This window comes from Aedes aegypti, chromosome 3, assembly GCF_002204515.2.
Source record: "Aedes aegypti strain LVP_AGWG chromosome 3, AaegL5.0 Primary Assembly, whole genome shotgun sequence".
Taxonomy (NCBI): domain Eukaryota; kingdom Metazoa; phylum Arthropoda; class Insecta; order Diptera; family Culicidae; genus Aedes; species Aedes aegypti.
In genome coordinates this window covers 107,559,870-107,578,960 of record NC_035109.1, presented here as the reverse complement: position 1 = coordinate 107,578,960, position 19,091 = coordinate 107,559,870, and the positions used below count along the sequence as shown (strand labels likewise).

General features: G+C 38.5%; 1 protein-coding gene across 1 annotated transcript in view; it reads right to left on the bottom strand.

Moving 5' to 3' along the window:
• LOC5570152 (putative fatty acyl-CoA reductase CG5065) overlaps positions 1-12,856 on the bottom strand; it is a 52,769-nt gene extending 39,913 nt beyond the window's left edge. The window contains exon 1 of the mRNA XM_001658904.2: positions 12,644-12,856. The gene's annotated coding sequence lies outside the window, so the exon portion shown is untranslated. The remainder of the gene's footprint in view (positions 1-12,643) is intronic.
• Between the last annotated feature and the right edge of the window lie 6,235 nt (positions 12,857-19,091).

Below are 19,091 nucleotides of genomic sequence, written 5' to 3'. Positions count from 1 at the left end.
GACACTTGAGGCTCCTGAGATATTAAAAAAACAAAAGTTTCATGCTCACTAGCGCCGCCTAGTGGCAAAATTTTTAATCAACTAGCTCGAACAATGATAGTCCTTAACTTACTAAACAACTTTGCCAAAGACGCCATCCTTCTAAATGGTCAGGATCCTGAAATATTTGCAAAATAAAATTAAAACTTCTATGCCCACTTGTGCCACCTAGCGGTCAAATTCCAAATTACATGAGGTACCATCAGTTAGCGCTTCACCTCCAGAACAACTTTCTATATTATCTGGATTTTGAGATACCGTAATTTCGGGTGAAATTGATCACTTTTCACCGTTTTTCATGTCTGTTTTTCATGATGTTGCCAATTACCTACAACTTAATGCAGGAAAACAAGCACGACGGTGAGCCTCATTGGCTTATATACTCAAATTTTCATACAGTTGTGATTTTAGTGCTAAAAATCGTCTCTAAAATAAAAAATCAAGGAACTCCGTTTCGGGGTGAAATTGATCACCTGTCAAAACAATTATTGTAAGTTTTGAAAACAACTTTTCTTATTTAATTTGGGCCTCCTGAATCCAAATATGGTTACTAAATTCTTAACAATGCAACATATATGGAAATAATAAACAATTAATTTTCAACAATACCGTAGAAAACGCCTAAATGTAGGCAATTTCCGAAGGAATCTTCTTATATCTATGAAAAAATCAATTATTACAAAAAAATGAACAAATTGGCACGAATTTTGATGATAGAATTCGTTTTGGGGATATATTTCAAGCATCCTTACATATTTTCAGGTTGACGCCATGTCCAAATCCTTGTTTAAAACTATAAGTTTATTGGTGTCTGCCAATACCACACAGAACAAGATTATGGAATTTTCTATTATTTTCATAGAAATAAACATTCCTTAACCCAAAAAACTTCACAACATGCAATTTGACAATAGATAAGACAAACAACGTTCATTTAAATAGGTTGCATTGATTTCTGTGCTCTATAAGAGGGAAATAAAATCGTGTGACACAGTGATCAATTTCACCCTACTGATCAATTTCACCCGAATTTACGGTACACCGATTTCAAACTGTGGTTTACTCAAACCCTGTATAGTGCATTCATAATTAAGCGATTTTCATGCACATTTGTTGATTTTACCATATTATAAAGGGCCGTACTGCAAATAAGAACTGTCCAGTATTGTTCTTAAGAAGATTCTTGAAGAATACATTTTGTTTTGGTGTCTGTAGTGAAACAACGTCTTCAGCTTTCAGTGGTTTACAGTCGCCTCTCCACATATCGATATCGAAGGGACCATCGAGATAGGGAGAGATCGAGACAAAGAACAAATTTTTGATGAATACTAGATTGAAAAACACTCCGTTGCCAAGCAAATAATACACAAACAGACGTCATTTTGCGCTCCTAATTTATTTTGAATCCCAAAACTTTGGTCTAGTAACCTTCGATATTGGTCATATCGACATACGGAGAGAAAATTGAGAACGAAAAATCAACAGAAACACATCGAGATATGGAGATATCGAGATAAGGAGGATATCGATATATGGAGAGTGAAAATGTATGCAAACTGAAATTATCGACATAGGGAGAGATATCGAGATGTAGAACATCGAGATGTGGAGAGTCGACTGTATTACAGAATGAACATCCCTAACTGTCAATCTTATCTTTTACCTTAAGTCTGCCTACTATGATCTTACTACATCTCGGGCATCCTGACACTATCGATGTCCTCATCGATATCACTGTTGTCAGATATGTAATTACTCATCCATTCCCTCATATTTTGAGGAGAGCATACCGAATTGAATGGGATATTTGCAATTTGAAATCCATCTAAATCAGTTACAACGTACCTATCGTTCGGCAAAACTTTATGAATTTTATACGGACCTTCATATTTAGGGGCTAATTTATGTGTTTTGCCAGTTTTCAGAACTATGAAATCACCCTCTGCATATACTGTGCTCTTTTTTCGTTTCTTATCTGCATTTTTTTTGTTACTAAGTTGACTTCTAACAGTTTGTCTTTGAGCATTTACTCGGATATCTGTCAAACTCGATAAACTAGTTGACATCTGCCTATTTGCTATAAAATTCGAAATATTATGACTTTCACAGTCCACATTATTCTGTTGCACACCAACGCTAGAATAATTACCTGTTGACCTATTAAAAGTACTACAGTCGACTCTCCACAAGTCGATATTCTATAACTCGGTATACTCTATAACTCGATGGATTTTTCGGTCCCTTTCAATTTCCATACATCGTGCTCTCAATAAGTCGATATTTCTTCAACTCAATATCTCCACTAGTCGATGTCACGTGAGAGGTAAATTCCTCTCCATAACTCGATATCGAAATCCTTGTTATTATGGGGAAACATGGTCTAATTCTTGTTTGAAGGTGACGTAAGTTGTAATTGTTGAAATCACATAAAAATTTAATAAAAAATGTCTGTCGCAATAATGTGATTTTTCGAGCATGTCGAAAAAAGTTTTCATTTAATAGTTTTTAAAAATATTATTAACAAAGCAATATTGCTTTATTACAGAGGGTATCATGTATGTATTAGAAATACAGACATTTTTTCCTTTGATTTTGTGATTTTTTTGTGTCGGTATATTCTATAACTCGATAATTCTATAAGTCGATAATCTCTTGAATATCGAGTTTTGGAGAGTCGCCTGTATTAAATATAAATTCCAATTTTGAAAACAATTCATTCCACGGTTTCGATATTTCATTGCACATTTTTGCAAGCATAGGAGTTAAAGTTTTGTTTACGCGCTCAACTTGACCATTAGCTTCAGGAGTATACGCAGCAGTATTAATATGTTCGATTTGATTGATGGTAGTAAAATCTTTGAATTTTTGTGAAGTAAAACAAGTACCTCCATCTGTGAGGATCGGTGACGAAATCAATTTTTTTTTTCAATGAGTTAAAAGCATCTAATTGTTCTTTACCAAAATCGAATTTTGCTTTTTTTTTCAAAAGAATATACAAAGGTCTAGCGATAGTTGCAAAATTTTGTACAAATTTCCTAAGACCTAAAAACCTTTGAACGTTTTTATTATTTTTTGGAACTTGCTTCTTCGAAAAGAAATTGACATTTACTCAATTTTATTTCTAATAAATTATCATTTAATATTTGAAAAACTTTTCCTAAAGTGTCTATGTGTTCGTCAAAACTTGTACTTGCAATAAGAATATCGTCAATATAAACTATAATTTTACCATCATCAATCAATTCTTTGAATATTTTGTATATAAATCTTTGGAAAACTGCAGGGGCGTTGCACAATCCTAAAAGAACACGCAAATATTCGTATTGTCCATTTGGCGTTACAATAGAAGTGTACTTAGTTGACTCAGGTGCTATTCTAATCTGATGAAAACCAGATTTTAGATCAATAATCGAAAATATTTCCTTATTTTTCAGTGTATCAATTAAATCGTCAATAACAGGTAAAGAGTAGTTATCTCTAACGGTGGTTCTATTTAGTTTCCTATAACCTACACATAATCTAAAATCATTGCTTTTTTAGGAATTATTACTATTGGACTGGCATAGGGTGAATTTTTAATAATTCCATCTTTCAAAAGCTCTTTTATTTTTACTTCAACTTTGTTTTTCTGGTCAAAAGATAATCTTCTTGGTTTAAAAAGAAAATATTCCTCTTTTTTCAATGCAATATTCCGTTACTGGTTTGGATGGTTTGTTGTTAAAATAATATTTAGTTTTAAAACATTCTAAAAATTTTGCCTTTCTATCATCTGATATTTCTCCAATATTCGACGATAGTGTTAGGTACGTATCAGAACCAACATTAAATATTTTCTGTTGTTTTACCTTTGTGTTAGATCAGATCTTCAATCTGTAAATATCCTTTCCCGACTTCAAAAATCTGAATACCATTTTCGATGACGGTTCGAATATCTGAACGCATGATTACATCTCTTCCAATTATAGCATCGTAGAGTCCCATGTGAAGGGGCCCAGATAGCCGTAGCGGTAAACATGCAGCTATTTTGCATGACCATGCTGGAGGTCGTGGGTTCGAATCCCGCTGGTCGATGATCTTTTCGTAATGGAAATTTTCTCGATTCCCAGGGCATAGAGTATCTTCGTACCTGCCACACGATTATAAACATGCAAAAATGGTAAATCGGCAAAGAAAGCTCTCAGTTAATAACTGTGGAAGTGCTCATAAGAACACTAATCCGAGAAGCAGGCTTTGTCCTAGATGGGACGTAACGCCAGAAAGAAGAAGAAGAGAGATATATTCCGAAGACTGACAGCTACTTGGCGACGTCATTCCTATCCACCTCGAACAAATTTGCGATAAAAATGATCTAGTGGTCCGGAAGGTGTATGGTACGATAGGAGTGACGTCACGTGTTTACAATCAAACTTGATATTTACATCAGTAAAGAGCCTGCCTTGTTAATTTTTATGCCGTGACTGATGTAAATATTAAGTTTGATTGTAAACATGTGACGTCACTTCTATCGTACCATATACCTTCCGGACCACTAGATCATTTTTCTCGCAAATTTGTTCGAGGAGGATAGGAATGACGTCGTCAAGTAGCTGTCAGTTTTCGGAATATATCACCTTCTTAATGTAGTACACCGTGTCCCTAACTGTCAATCTTATCTTTTACCCTAAGTCTGCCTACTATGATCTTACTACCGTGTCGATAGATATCTTTGTTGCAAAATTATAGCACATAAATCACAACTGTTGTACAAAGTACAACAGCGCGATAGCCCGAAGATTAAAAACTTGCAGCAGACCAGAATCGAACTAAGGATCTGGCGATTGTCAAGTGCGAACGCTTACCGCACGGCTACCGATACGGTTGTATTGAGAGGGAACAAAACGCAAATAAAAAGCGTTCATAATAGCTCAATAGTGGTTGGGATAGTAGATTTAAAAACTCGTCCATGGTTTCAGTGAAGAGAGAGAAGAGAGCAATTTATATCATCACTTTTCCCCGTTATAAAATCTGCGATTGTTGTAATGAGAAGGTTTATGTTTGGCTCTCTCTTACTACTACATGCAAACACTAAGCACGTGATATATCTGTCAAAAAACTGGATGGTATTGAAACATGCCCTTTATGCGAAGTCAATATAGTGCTTATTCAATGCCTGTATGCATTAGACTTAGAAGCATTAATGATGCAGTAATAGGGTTTCTTTGCAGTGGAAGCGCTTATTCAGTGTAGTGCCATTATAATGCATGTATGCATTATGGGGGGCTTTCCTTAGCCGAGTGGTTGGCGTCCATGGCTATAATGCAAAGTCATGCTGAAGGTGTCTTTCGATTCCCGGTCGGTCCAGGATCTTTTTGTAATGGAAAATTCCTTGACTTCCTTGGTATATAGTATCTTCGTACCTGCCACATGATATACGAATGCGAAAATGGCAACTTTAACAAAGAAAGATCTCAGTTAATTACTGTGGAAGTGCTCATAAGAACACTAAGCTAAGAAGCAGGCACTGTATCATTGAAGGCAATAATGCCAAAAAGAAGAAAATGCATATGATGCTAATTTAGCGGTTATTATTAGTGTTTATGGTTACTTTTGTAGTTTATTTGCCGATTTATTCAGATATCCACAACGGATCATGTAGACAATCAGTGAAAAAGGTTAAAAAAAACCTTTTTAGGCTTCTGTCAAGAATATTGCAACAAATCCCACTCAGGAATTCTTTGAAGTCTTCTCTGCGGATTTTCACCAGAAGCAACTCCACAAATTCGTGCAAAAATTCCAGTTCGGATCTCTTTTGATAATTTTGTAGGAAACTTTCCATGGGTTCCTCCAAGAATAACACCAGGGATAACCCATAACGTGGTGCGTTAGGGGGTACAGATCTACTCAGTGAACCGTAGTCCTGACTGCTTCAAACGAAGAGAACAGGATGTTATAGTAATCAAAGGAACACTTATTAGTCCTTGTTACATTTTAAACCTCGTTGAAAGTGACAAGTCTCGGTTTTCAAAGTTGCCGAGAATGATCTTAAGACAAGGAAAAAAATGAGTCGAATTCAACAATTTGTTTTCTAATCTTTTATTTATTTAGTTCTCTAGATTGAAGTAGTAAGGAGTAGGATTCTGATGCATGGACAATATTGGTGTAATTTCTTGGCTTTATCGAGGAATCCGATTTTGCCTGATAAAGGGGCACACCTGTGGAGAGTGCATTCAGCACACTCTTCGAAGGGTAGGAACCGTTCAATTAAAATCCTTTCTTGTGATCAAGTTAGGAATTATAACTGTAAGAAAACCGAATGCTTTATCACTTCTCGATATTGACTAAGTAAAACGACATGCACTAAACAAAAGACACAGGATATACTACAATATATCAAATGGTCGATGTTCAGGCAGACTGAACCAAGTGTTTTTTAATGGTTTCAGAAAAACGTACCCCAGTCATTCGAAATGTAGAAATATTGGCATCATTCGCTGTAATAATGTAACTTATCTATTTGATGATACATCTGTATCAAAACAGCATCGGAAAAATCAAAATTGATGGAGTTTTTAACGTATCTTTAAAACGCCAAACTAACATGTTCCGAACAGAAAAAGAACACCAGGGATTCCTTCAAAAAGTATTCCTAGGTGTGCTTTGAATGTCTTCACAAAGTCCTTAGCATGCATTCTCACATGAATTACTATATGAACCTATGTTTCAATTCCACAAAAAAGCATTTTTCAACTCTTTGATTAATCTATACAAATAAAAATGAAATTGTGTTGGTATGTCACGAAATGGCTTGAGAACGAGTCAGCGGATCTATCTGATTTTTTTGCAGTTAGGTTCTTGAAGTGTTTGTGTGTATAAATAACTAAGGATATGCACCGGAAAAGTTCGGAAAAAAACGAAAGTGTAATTTTGTATGGGACGTTTCATAGCGTTTTCGATGGTAAGACAAAGTTTTACGGGAACACTAGTTCCTAAATAAATGGCGTTTGAAACATAAAGACCCTGGAAAAGGCACTTTTCGAGTATTTTTTACTATATTCATCATTTTTTTTAGATTGATAAATTTCTCTTTGTGTTTTTTTTTTTTTCAGCCTTCCCGGGAAGCTCACGAAACTGATAAGAGCGACGGAAGGTGTGCAAAATTGTGTGAAGGATTCAGGCGAACACTCCAGTTCATTTGGTTCCCGCCGGGGACTACGACTAGGCGATGGACTCTCGTGTCTGTTGTTCAATATTGCGCTAGAAGCTGTTATGCGGAGAGCCGGGCTTAACAGCCGGGGTACGATTTTTACGAGATCCAGTCAATTTGTTTGCTTCGTGGATGATATAGACATTGTAGGCCGAACATTTGAAAAGGTGACAGACCTGTACACTCGCCTGAAACGCGAGGCACAAAAGTTGAACTGGTGGTGAATGCGTCCAAGACAAAGTAAATGGTAGCTGGTGAGGCCGAGTGCGACAAGGCTCGCCTAGATAACAGTGTTACGATAGACGGGGATACGTTCGAGGTGGTCGACGAGTTCGTCTACCTTGGATCCTTGCTGACGGCTGACAATAACGTTAGCCGTGAAATACGGAGGCACATCATCAGTGGAAGTCGGGCCTACTATGGCCTCCACAAGAAGCTGCGGTCAAAAAAGATTCACCCCCGCAGCAAATGTACCATGTACAAAACGAATAAGACCGGTAGTCCTCTACGGGCAAGAAACGTGGACGATGTTCGAGGAGGACCTACAATCAGTGGACGGACCTGGTGTAGGGGTTAGAACACACGCCTCTCACGCCGAGGACCTGGGATCGAATCCCATCCCCGAGATAGCCACTAAAAAAAAAAAATTCAGCAGTGACGACTTCCTTCGGAAGGGAAGTAAAGCCGTTGGTCCCGAGATGAACTAGCCCAGGGCTGAAAATCTCGTTAATAAAGATAGAAAAAAAAAACCTACAATCACTTGGAGCTTCGAACGTCGGGTGCTTAGGATGATCTTTTGCGGTGTGTAGGAAAACGGTGTGTGGCGGTGAAGGATGAACTACGAGCTCGCCTAACTTTACGGCAAACCCAGTATCCAGAAGGTGGACAAAGCTGGAAGGATACGATGGACAGAGCATGTTGCAAGAATCCCGGACAGCAACCCTGGCAACAGCAAAGATGGTGTTCGCTTCGGATCCGGTTGGTACAAGGAGGCGTGGAACGCAGTGAGCTAGGAGGACGGATCAAGTGCACAGAAAGAAAAATCCATGTAAATTTCAGCGTTAAATCATGCACATGAAGGGAATGCCAGGTTTGTCGGAAATTTACATGACACATCGTGGAAAATTACATCAACATCATGTAAATTTATGCGAATTGTCGCGTAATCGGTTAGAGTCCATGCTAGATTACACCATATATAGCGGAAACTTACATGATGTTATTGTAATTTTACACGATGCGACGGGTGAATTTGCGACTACTCTGGCATTCCCTTCATGTGCATGATTTTACGCTGAAATTTAATGGATTTTTCTTTATGTGTGCGATTTGGCGAGCGTGGGACATAACCGTGGATGGAAAGATGCGGCCACGTGGTCAGAGACGAACTTTGGGCCGAAAGTCTCTTTAATAAAGACATAAAAAATGCGGCTATGAAGTATTGTACCGAGTATTGTGACGCGAAATTGTTGATTCAGTGTTATCTGTTTAGATGTTAACTAAATAAATTAATGAAATTGCTCTTTACAATTCGGCAATGAAAAGCTCCAATAAGAGAAGTTCTGCAGAGATTTATTTTCCAGTATTTCACCAGAAATTCTTTTGAAGATTTCGAATGATTCCAGGAGCAATTTTTCAAGTATTTCATTGACCATTACAAAAAATTAGCTGAGAACACCTATAACCAGTGCTGGGAATGGTAATAGTAGTAGGCTTGAATTTCGCGAAAATCACGTGGCTCTCTCACTACAGTAGTTTAAAATCGTGAATCTCATCAAGTAGCCTATATTGGGTACATGAATTTCTCTAAATCAGTAATGTCATCGAAGGCTCTAAATGCGGGAAATGCAGCGGGAAATAGAACATTTTTCTACAGTAATTTTGGGTTGCCCTTAGCAACGGGTGTTTTGCAATTTTCAAGGCTCTTTGCCTACAGCAGCGATGGGCGTGAGTTTCACTGGCTTCGCTGACTGTGATTGGCTTTGTTTGACTACTGTAGAGTGAATTTCAGATTTTTTCCCAACCCTGCCTATAACAAATGTTCTAGGAAGAGATTCACCAAGAAATTATCTCAGACATTTTCGATGTAGAAGCACGATCAAAGCAAGCGGGTATGGAGCTTGTTCAGGGTGAAGATAAATCGAAAACGTAAAACATTCAAGATCACATATCTGAAGAACCAGGTAACCGATCACGCTGAAAATCTGATCGATTGGTCACAATCAGCAAGTGAACAATCGATTAAGTCAGCTCCCGATTTGTGTTCTTGAAAATTTGAGGAGTAGCTTCGATTCATCTTTACCATAAATTGGTTTTATAATGCACTGTTATTTCCCCGATAAAATCGGAACTGTAGCAGTAGACGATGAACATATTCTCATGATATGTTGCGGATCATGATTGTTATAGAGACCGATGATTGAGAGATACTCTCAATTCTCCCAGAATTCAACCCCCGCTTTAAACGGTTCTCTTATCTACCTACTTCTCATACATACTTGAAGAGAACTATCTTAAAACCAACTTGAAACTATGCGTTTTTTACCCATTCCCACTCGCAACGTCGGTATTTCACATTTGTTTTGCCCTGAATGTAGAATTACTTTCAAGATATCGCCAGAATTCGTTTTGACAAGAAGTTTTGTTAGGAAACTCAGAGTTACTTTGAGTACCAAAGTGAATAGATTATTCAGGGGATTTTAAGAGATTTCCACACAAATTTTAAAAATATTCCTCTACATATTTTTAATGATGAACTTTCAAAAATTCTCACAAAAATTGCTAAGGTTTGTTCTAGTTTTATTAAAAAGTTCTTTAGATAATTATTTTTCAAATAATTTTTATCACGAAGTTACTGAAAAACTCTTTGAAGGATTGTATCTCAAAGGAGTTTCGTACTATCAGGTTTCTAAAGCATGTCATATGGGATTCCTGAAATGAACACTCAATGAAACTCCATATCAATTGGTAGAATCATGTATGAGATATTTCTAGTTCTCAGGTGTTATCCTGATCGTATCGTGAATGAGTTCTTGATGAATCTTCAACGAGCTAGGTCACTGATGCAAAACCTGCTTTTTAGCTTGGTATTCTATGAGCACCCCTACAGTTATTACTTCAGAGTTTCCTTTACCAAAGTTGCCATTTTTGCATTCGTATTTCGTATGCAAAAACCATTCAGTAGAATACTAATCACCCACAATGATTGATGAGCATTAATTCTTGTACCTCCATTTTTCAGCAATACCACAATTTCATTATTTCTGCAAAATAAGCGAATAATAATTCCACTCGGTTGGTTAGCCGTAAACCACGAATGATAATTAAAAAAAGAATAACAATAATGGCATAATAAGCGAAACATAGATTACGGTTGCAAGGAAATCATTGGAAGATTTTCTGTACGAATTTCAGAAGTAACTCTAGAATAATTTCTGAAAAAAAACGTCTGAATGAATGAATATTGGAAGGGTTTTTCCAATATTAATTAATTCAGACGTTTTTTTACAGATGGTGCAAGGAATTTCTAAAGAGAGAATTTTTTTTTCAAAAGACACCGACACGTTAATGCTTCCAGTGGACGATTTGCCCTTTGAAGGAAGCACCACACTAGCCAACGGACTAGCATGCAACGCCCAGTCGCACAGTCGAAAAACCTTCCTGACGAAAAGTTTTCCGGACTGAAGCGGGAATCGAACCCACACCCCTTGACTCGATGCGGCTGAATGCTTGGTAACACTAACCACACGGCCACGAAGCCCACAAAATTTTACTGTTGATGTTTTAAAGATAATTCTAAAGAAATCTTTAGTGAGTTAATTAAAATATTTCTGAAAGAAGATTGGCGATCTGTAAAAAGATTTCAGGAGCGGTTACTGGGGTCGATTGAAAAAAAATCAGAAAGAATGCTTGAAAAATCTCTAGATAGAACTCAAAAAGATTTTGTTAGGTTTTCTCATTAGAGGCTACTGATTAAAGGACGAATATTATAAAATATTTTTGATCAAGAATTTTTCAAAAAACAAATTATGAAAGATCTAATGTAATCTCGATAAACAAATCATGGCAAAACACCAGATATAATGACTAAAGAAATATTTTAGACAATAATTCCCATGAATTTTAAAAGGAATTTTTGTTGTCTTTACTTTTTTGGAAGTATCCCTAAAATAATTAATTTATTTCGTTAATCAGTAGTAGACTAAATGTCATCACTTTCTTATAGAACGATTTAAGAGAGAAGTTTCTTTAAGTAATTGTTTTGTCAGAATTTTGGAGATGGATTGGTGGAATCAGGGAAATTCTTGGAGAAATCCTTGGAGTAGTTTATGAAGGATTCAACAAAATTCAGTCATTTTCAACTTCACTCCCCCTTTGTCACACTTCTTGTATGGGAGCATAATATTTGTTTTATAAATTGTTATGCTTCACTATAATGTTAATGGTCACGATTTGGTGATGAACTAACAATAACATGGATTTTCATTTTACGGTTTCAGATGGGTCCAAATTTGGTGCAAAAATCTAATCAACAAAATAAAATTTAATAACAGAAATACTTTACAAAGCAATTTTAAGTCTGCTAGTACTGCATCAGAGGACAAATAGGGTGAATTTACTTGAATTGCCTACTTGTTTATTTATCTCTAACTGCAGTTAACCTTTTTTATTTCAAACTACGACACTTTTGAAATTTTGCCGCATGTATATTGAAAGCTTTAAATCCGGCAGAAATTGAAAACTCAAGCCAAAATTTCATGTCATTCGAATTTCTAAATGCATAGATAGAAGCCTTTAAACCTGACCATTTTGTATGGAAATCGGAAAATTTTTGAATTTTTATTTTTTTTAGGAAATATAATAAGTGTTGGTGATACGTTTAAAGTTTTCAAATTTCGTCGTAAGTAATTTCTTCTTTGCCGACATAGAACAGTTTCTTCAAACTTACTATTTGAGTAACTATATAATTTTTCAACCAGTTTCTCGATACGGACTTATTATAACACTGAATTTATTGTTTTATCTTTCAAGCACATGTCAAACTAATCATCAATAAGGGGATCCATCAGTTTAACTGCGATATTATGGAAACTCGTTTTGCACTAAAGCGTCACATTACCAGATTGAAATTCGCTTTTATTACTTATGAATTATTTAAGAAGCTCCAGTCTGGTTTCCACTATAATTGCCTTTTTAACAGTTTCAGACAGCATCAATCACTCAATAATTGCACTAGGTTATCTGGTGTTCTTGGAATTCCTCTGGTCTTCGATCATCCAACACAATAATACACTCCAATTTTTACACAGCAACTTTAACATTGTGATATCTGTCTATTTAATTGTATACCCGTCAATCCTTTAAATTAGATATCATTAGGAGTGTCCTAAAAATGTGATCCTTTCCATTAATAGCACTCACATTAAACCAATCACGCGATGCACGATTCCACCGGAGAGCAGCTGCCTTGCGAAATCACCTTCAGTCTTCAAACCGATCCCACTGAAAAGGATGTTCCACGTCTCGGGAACGGAACACCCAATTGCCAGAAGGGCCACGATCCACACACAAAAAAACGCCAAAACCGCGTCCGCGTTGCTCAAAAGATGAACACCGACTGAGTGCAGCCCTAGTAGAACTCCCGCATAACTAAGTAAGTACATGCAACGAGTAGACCAAACTGCAACAACGGCAAGCGCTCATTGAAAGTCAAAGTACGCTGCACTTACATCAGGCTTCAGCGCCCCGGCTTTCTGTCGTCGTCGTTGTTGTTGTTTTGCACAGCTCTCCGCTACATTTTACCCGAGATGCAGTCCAAAGTGGTCCATATTTAGAAAATCTAGACAACAATTACGAACTCTTAATATTTTGAAGTTTTGATTATGAAAAGTGTTGCGGAACATGTTTAAGGTTGCAGCCCCTATTCTTGGCAAAGTCACCATTTTGCTGTTTTACGTCAAAATTGAAGCTTGTTTTTTTTTTGACTATATTTGAGTGAAGTTCAAAAAATATTGAAGCTCTCAACTCAACTAAAAAACGAATACTCTACTCCTAGGAATCAACTTAGGCTTAAAAGAGCATTTGAGCAAAACATCTTCGCGGAGAGCAGCTGGGAGCAATTTGTACGATATGAATAAGCTGTCCTTTTGAACGCAATACTAGATATTTATTTCAAAGGGTTATGTTGAATATAGGTAAAAATGAAACTTGCAAGAGCTTTGGTGAAGATAAAAGAGTTGAGTTTTAAAGCAAAAACTAAGAAAATTATGTTTGTTTTTATTGCTTTGAATTGTTCACAACCGTCAACTATCTGATATTTTGGATCAATTTTTGACTTTGGTTTTCAATTAAAAAGATGTTTGGAAATTTCGGTTTTACTAGCATTTCAGGAAACTGTACCTCTGTGAGTCGGATGAATGGGGACAGCGTAAGTGATGCCTCTTTGCTGCTACCGGTGGTGAGGCCGTCGATCGCCGATGGAGACGCGCCATAGCTGGTGCCGTTGTCGCTTCGCTCGTTGTTCATCGATCGATAATTGCATACGCTGCTGAAGGGAGTTGGAAATTGGCTTGATCGATAATTCGTGATGTTGTTTGGCTTATGTAGCAATGGATGACAGTTTTCGGTATCGAGTGTTGGTAATCGCGTGAGATGATACAGAACATCACAGTGGACAAAGGAACATTTGGGCCAAAAGCTGAACATATTAAAATTAAACTAAAAACCAAAAAGTTTAAAAACCACAAAAACTTCAAAAAGCCTTACTCTTTCCTTGTTAGTTTCTTATTAAAACCCTCTAACTTAAGTGAATGTTTGATTAAGCCGTTAACGGTACGTTACGGCACTGGTGAAATACTGATACCTATAGATATTTATTTAAATAATAAAAATGGTTTTGAAATTTTCAGCTTAGCTTAGCTTAGCTTAGACTGACTACACATATCAATGGTTGCTGTTCCGTGATTGACCGAAGTCAGTGAAAATGCACAAAGAATCAACTAGAAGTTCGGCTGGGATTGGCCAGAATCTTCTTCAGTGTGCATAATTCAGTGCCTCTATTTATACAGGGTCAATAACGGCGCCGGCCACGTCCTTGTAGTCAGGTGGGATTGGGGGAAGGAATGTTAGTGTGTAACCTTTGCTATTTGGAGACCGTGTTTGCCTCTGCATCTCCACAAAGGTCACTGGGAGGGATGTTTGTTAATGGAGAGGATCGTTGGGTCACAGGATTCACTTTGATAAGCGATTAGACCACGATAAACAATGATTTGTGAGATATATACATGCTTATATGTAAATATAATATTTTCAATTGATATGAACAATTTCTATGTAGAGGAAAATTATGCCGACACTTGAGGTGACGAACCATTCAAAGTTTGTTGAACAAATACCTAAATGTAACATTCCTACAGCTGTCAGGACGAAAGCATGTGTTATTATATTTTACTCATTTGAAAAGAAACAAAAAACTCGATTGGTTGGGACATCATAGAACACTCTTATTCTTATGCCGACACTTACAGTGGCGAACCATCCAAAGTTTGTTAAATAAAGGGAACCTTTCGCAAGTCTACACTGTAACATTTGACAAATGTTCCAACCAAAATGTTTTCAGTTTGGTGTTAGTTTTGCCATACAAAATAAATATAAATGTAAGTAAATGTAAATACAAATGCGAGAACTTATTTGGTTTATATAAAGTTAAACTTTCGCAATATTTGACACACCCTAAATAAAAAAAATAAAATTGAAGTAGTAGAATACTAGCCACCGATAGGGCCTACGGAAGTAGAACCACTCAGATATTGAGCTCCACCGCTCAGAATTCAGCATCCCGATGACCTTCATCTTCGAGGAAGTATTGGTGTAACACCAAAATCCAATTGTCCAAAATTCTACCTGGGCGCCTATAAAAGGGCCCGACAGCCAGCCGCTGGTCTCTTTTATCCTGGGAAGCCAAGATCAGCGGAAGTGTTTCTTCGAAGTGTTCGGCAAAGTAGTTACCCAAAGTGTTGTGAACGTATCACCTTGAAAATAGTGGCAGTGCTCTGAAAAGTTTCAGTTGCGAAGGCAATTAAAGTGATTTGAGTGCTTTTAGTGGCCAGATTCTGGCAAACTGGATCTCCTAATTGCTAACGCGAGGCCAGTCAGAGTGTGAGAGGTCGCCTTCCGGTGTAGAAAATTTGTAAACCGGTTGAGCTAGGTGTTTTGTGACTCCGCGAGTGTAACGGTAATCCCGCCTCCAAAAACGTGACTAGTGTCGAACAGCCCTTCAAGGGTGAAGCGATCCTGTGATCCAGCGTGAAGCATCAGCGAGCGAGTACCCGAGAGCGTCGGCCCAGCAACGAAGACGACGCCAACACCAAGCTGTGAGTGAGTTCTGAGCCCTTTTATTCGATTTTTGTGCCTAGTAATTGAATACATTTGGTTAATTGGTTTGTAAAATTAGAATCTTGCTTCAGTTCTTTGCATGCACCGAAAGAAAACATTTCAGGTTGAGAACCTTTAGGTCTGTCACGGTAAGTACCTTCAAGCACGTGTGCCGACCCTGAGAGGCAATTTAGAAGGTGAGCTAGCTCGGGACGTGAGGACGTCCATGCCATAGACGCGTGGGCGTCATCGGGAGTAACAATTGGCGATCCTCCTAAAATTCAAATTTGTGGCTTCACCACAAATTTCCACGTGCTTGGGGAGACTCACGGTTCCTCTTTCAAAGTTCTTCGTGATTGATCGATGTTTGATTTCGGTGTTGCAAATTTCTAAGTGGTAGAAAAGTCCGTTTGATCAATTGCAACGGCAAAAGATCCCAAGTCAAGTAAACCATTGTTAACGTGTTGAACGATTCTCTTAAAAAAGTATAAAGCACGTGCTTCGGTGTGATTGTTCATTTTCCCATTCTTTCGTAGCGAGGTGTTTCAGGTTAGGGTGTTTTTCGCAGAGCGTGATCACTTTTATGCCGCTTTGGTGCGTTTCTAGATCAGTGTAGGATTTTTGTGCATTGAAATTTTCCATCGCAATGGCGGCAGGTGGTAATAATATGATTGCCAACCTAGAAGATTTGGAGGCACGTTTCTGTGACCTTCGAGTAGATTTTCTGAGCGAGGATGAACTCGATTATGAGTTACACATCCGAGGAATCATATGCGAGCATGGCGCGCAAATGGTTCGGAAGCGTGGTAACCTCAGAGAGGCACTCAAACGCGAGCGTGATTCTGAAGTCAAATTGCAGGTTAAGTACGAACTGGATCCCGAATTAGATTATGCTAGCTGCGTGGACAAGTATCATAGCTTGTTAGACAGTTTGGTAGGTGCGAAAATAACACCAGCACGTTGTCAGACCACGATGCTGCATTTAGGAGTTAGGATCGGTAGACTGCTAGACCACGTGGATGAGGCAAAGCAGAGCACGTTGATAGGATTTCTCGAGAAAATATTTGAGTTGCTGAATCGTTTCTAAGCGGGATCGACAAAGAACAGATAGCGTTGGAAGTGATTTTTTTATTGCCGATTTGCTAGCCATCCCGAAATTTGCTGCGAGTGGCGTTTCGACTTCGAATTCCCCCGTAAATGTTCAAGATGAAAAAGAGAAGATTCCCATTTCAGTTTTAGATCCGGATGATAACGACATGATTCAGTGTTTGAAAAGGTTAGGTTGTTTAGATGTGGACAATAGCTCTGGTGATTTGAAGAAAGATGTCCGCGATGCTCTTCTCTCATTTGAACACGAATTGTACTCCCTGAGAAAATACAAGCAGTCGTCCCAAGCGCAGTGTAGTACCAAATCTTTTCTCACTCGAACGAACCCTACTACCACAGTGGTGAGCTCTCTCGCGTCGCCGAGAGTTACCCCCTCGGTGGGCCACCCACTTCCGCTCCTGACACGCTCAGTTGAGCAATCTAGTACTTCCCTCGTGAGTGCTAGTGTTTCTATTCCCCACGCGACACCCACTCTCTATAGCGGTCTGTCTCACGTGTCGTCGGTTCCTTGTTATTCGACGCCGTATACGTCTGTTGCTGCCGATATGAACTACAATCCCATGGTTCATAATGCGTGGTATCCCAACATCTATGGAAATCTTCCTATTGGGTATCAGAACTATCTTCCCACTTCTCATTTTTCAACACAAGTGCCTTTCTCGGCGGCAATGCCGATCAGCACTATGGCTCCGCCAGTATCGATTCCACCATCAACCACCTATCCAAATGCTTGCTCTTCGGCTGCATGGATGCCATCAGCTCCAATACCGCCCCCTCTTTTCAGGACTGTTCCACCTTACTCGTCGTACAGTCATAAATCATTACCCGTTTCCAAATGGAAACTGAACAAATATGCAGGCACTGACCAAGGCAGTACTTTGAATGAATTTTTGGTCTTAGTTCATCAATTATCACTCGCTGAGAGAATCTCAGAGCAAGAATTGTTTGACTCTGCATTCCATTTGTTCACTGGACCTGCGTTAAATTGGTTCATGACAATGAGTTCCCAAGGCTTACTGAGGGACTGGAAGCATATGGTTGAGGAACTGAGGAAGTCCTTTGTGCATCCCGAACTCGATTCTTTGGTGCGTTCGAAAATTTACCAACGCCGCCAACAAAGAAACGAGTCGTTCCAAGACTACTATTACGATATGGAGAAATTGTTCAGATCGATGACTGCTCAGATGAGTGACCCCGAGAAGTTAGATGTAGTCAAGCGTAATATGCGTGGTGACTACAAGAAATACCTGCTATGGAAGCCCACCACGACTTTGCAGCAATTGGTAGATGCTGGTCGTCAGATTGATGCTTCGAATTTTTCCCTGTACAACAAGATGTTTGGCTCGGAAAAATCTCCAAACGTGGTAAACGAAATCAAGAGTAGTAAACCAGATTCCAAATCCCCACCCAAAGGTCCTAGTGAGAAGAAGTGGTTCGATAAACCAAAATCGAAACCCTTTGAGAAAAGCTCCGACAAACCGGTCAAAGAACAACCCAAACCGCCCCAAAATCCAAAGAAATTTCCCCCGAAAGATTCAGATTCTAAGCCCCAAGCCGGTAAAGAGAAGATTCAGGAGGGAAATACAAGCAATATTCGTTCTTTAGACAGCTTGGTCGCCGCTCACAAACCCCCTCACATGGACCAGTGTTTGTTCTGTCGATTAACGAATCACACGGTAGAGCAATGCAGATCTATCAGCGGTATATTTTGTCGAATGTGCGGCTTCAAAGGGTTCGACACCCAGAATTGTCCGTTCTGTGTAAAAAACGAATTTCAGACGGCCAAAAGTCGCCGGTCGTCGAATTCATCCGCGTGAATAGTTTCCAAAATTCTATCACCCCGTGCGATTTCTGGGAACCTGCTTTGGACGAAATGTACTCCAAGAAGAACCCAGAGGTGCAAGTTATTTTGAATTCCGTTTCAACTGACAACCGACCATATGCTAAAGTGAAGCTGTATGGATCAATTGTTAGAGGATTGCTTGATTCTGGCAGTAATTCGACCCTAATCAGTGATCGCACATATCAAAAACTAAAAAGTCCTAAGTTACATGCTTTGAAAAATCCCTTAGACATTCGGTCTGCAAGTGGGACAAAGTTAAAAGTGTTAGGAAGGCTGTACATTCCAATCACATTCGATAATCAAATGCGAATAATATCAACCCTTGTAATCGAGAATTTGATTCAAGATTGCATACTTGGCATGGATTTCTGGAGGAGGTTCAAGATTTCTCCGTCCATTGACCGGTGTGCTTTGATCGAAAACGATAAGAACCCAATCCCTGAAATGTCGAGGTCTTCGCTGACCCAGACAGAAGTAGAACAGTTAGAAAACGTCAAGCAGCTGTTCAAAGTGGCTATTCCGGATGAAATCTCATCCACTCCACTA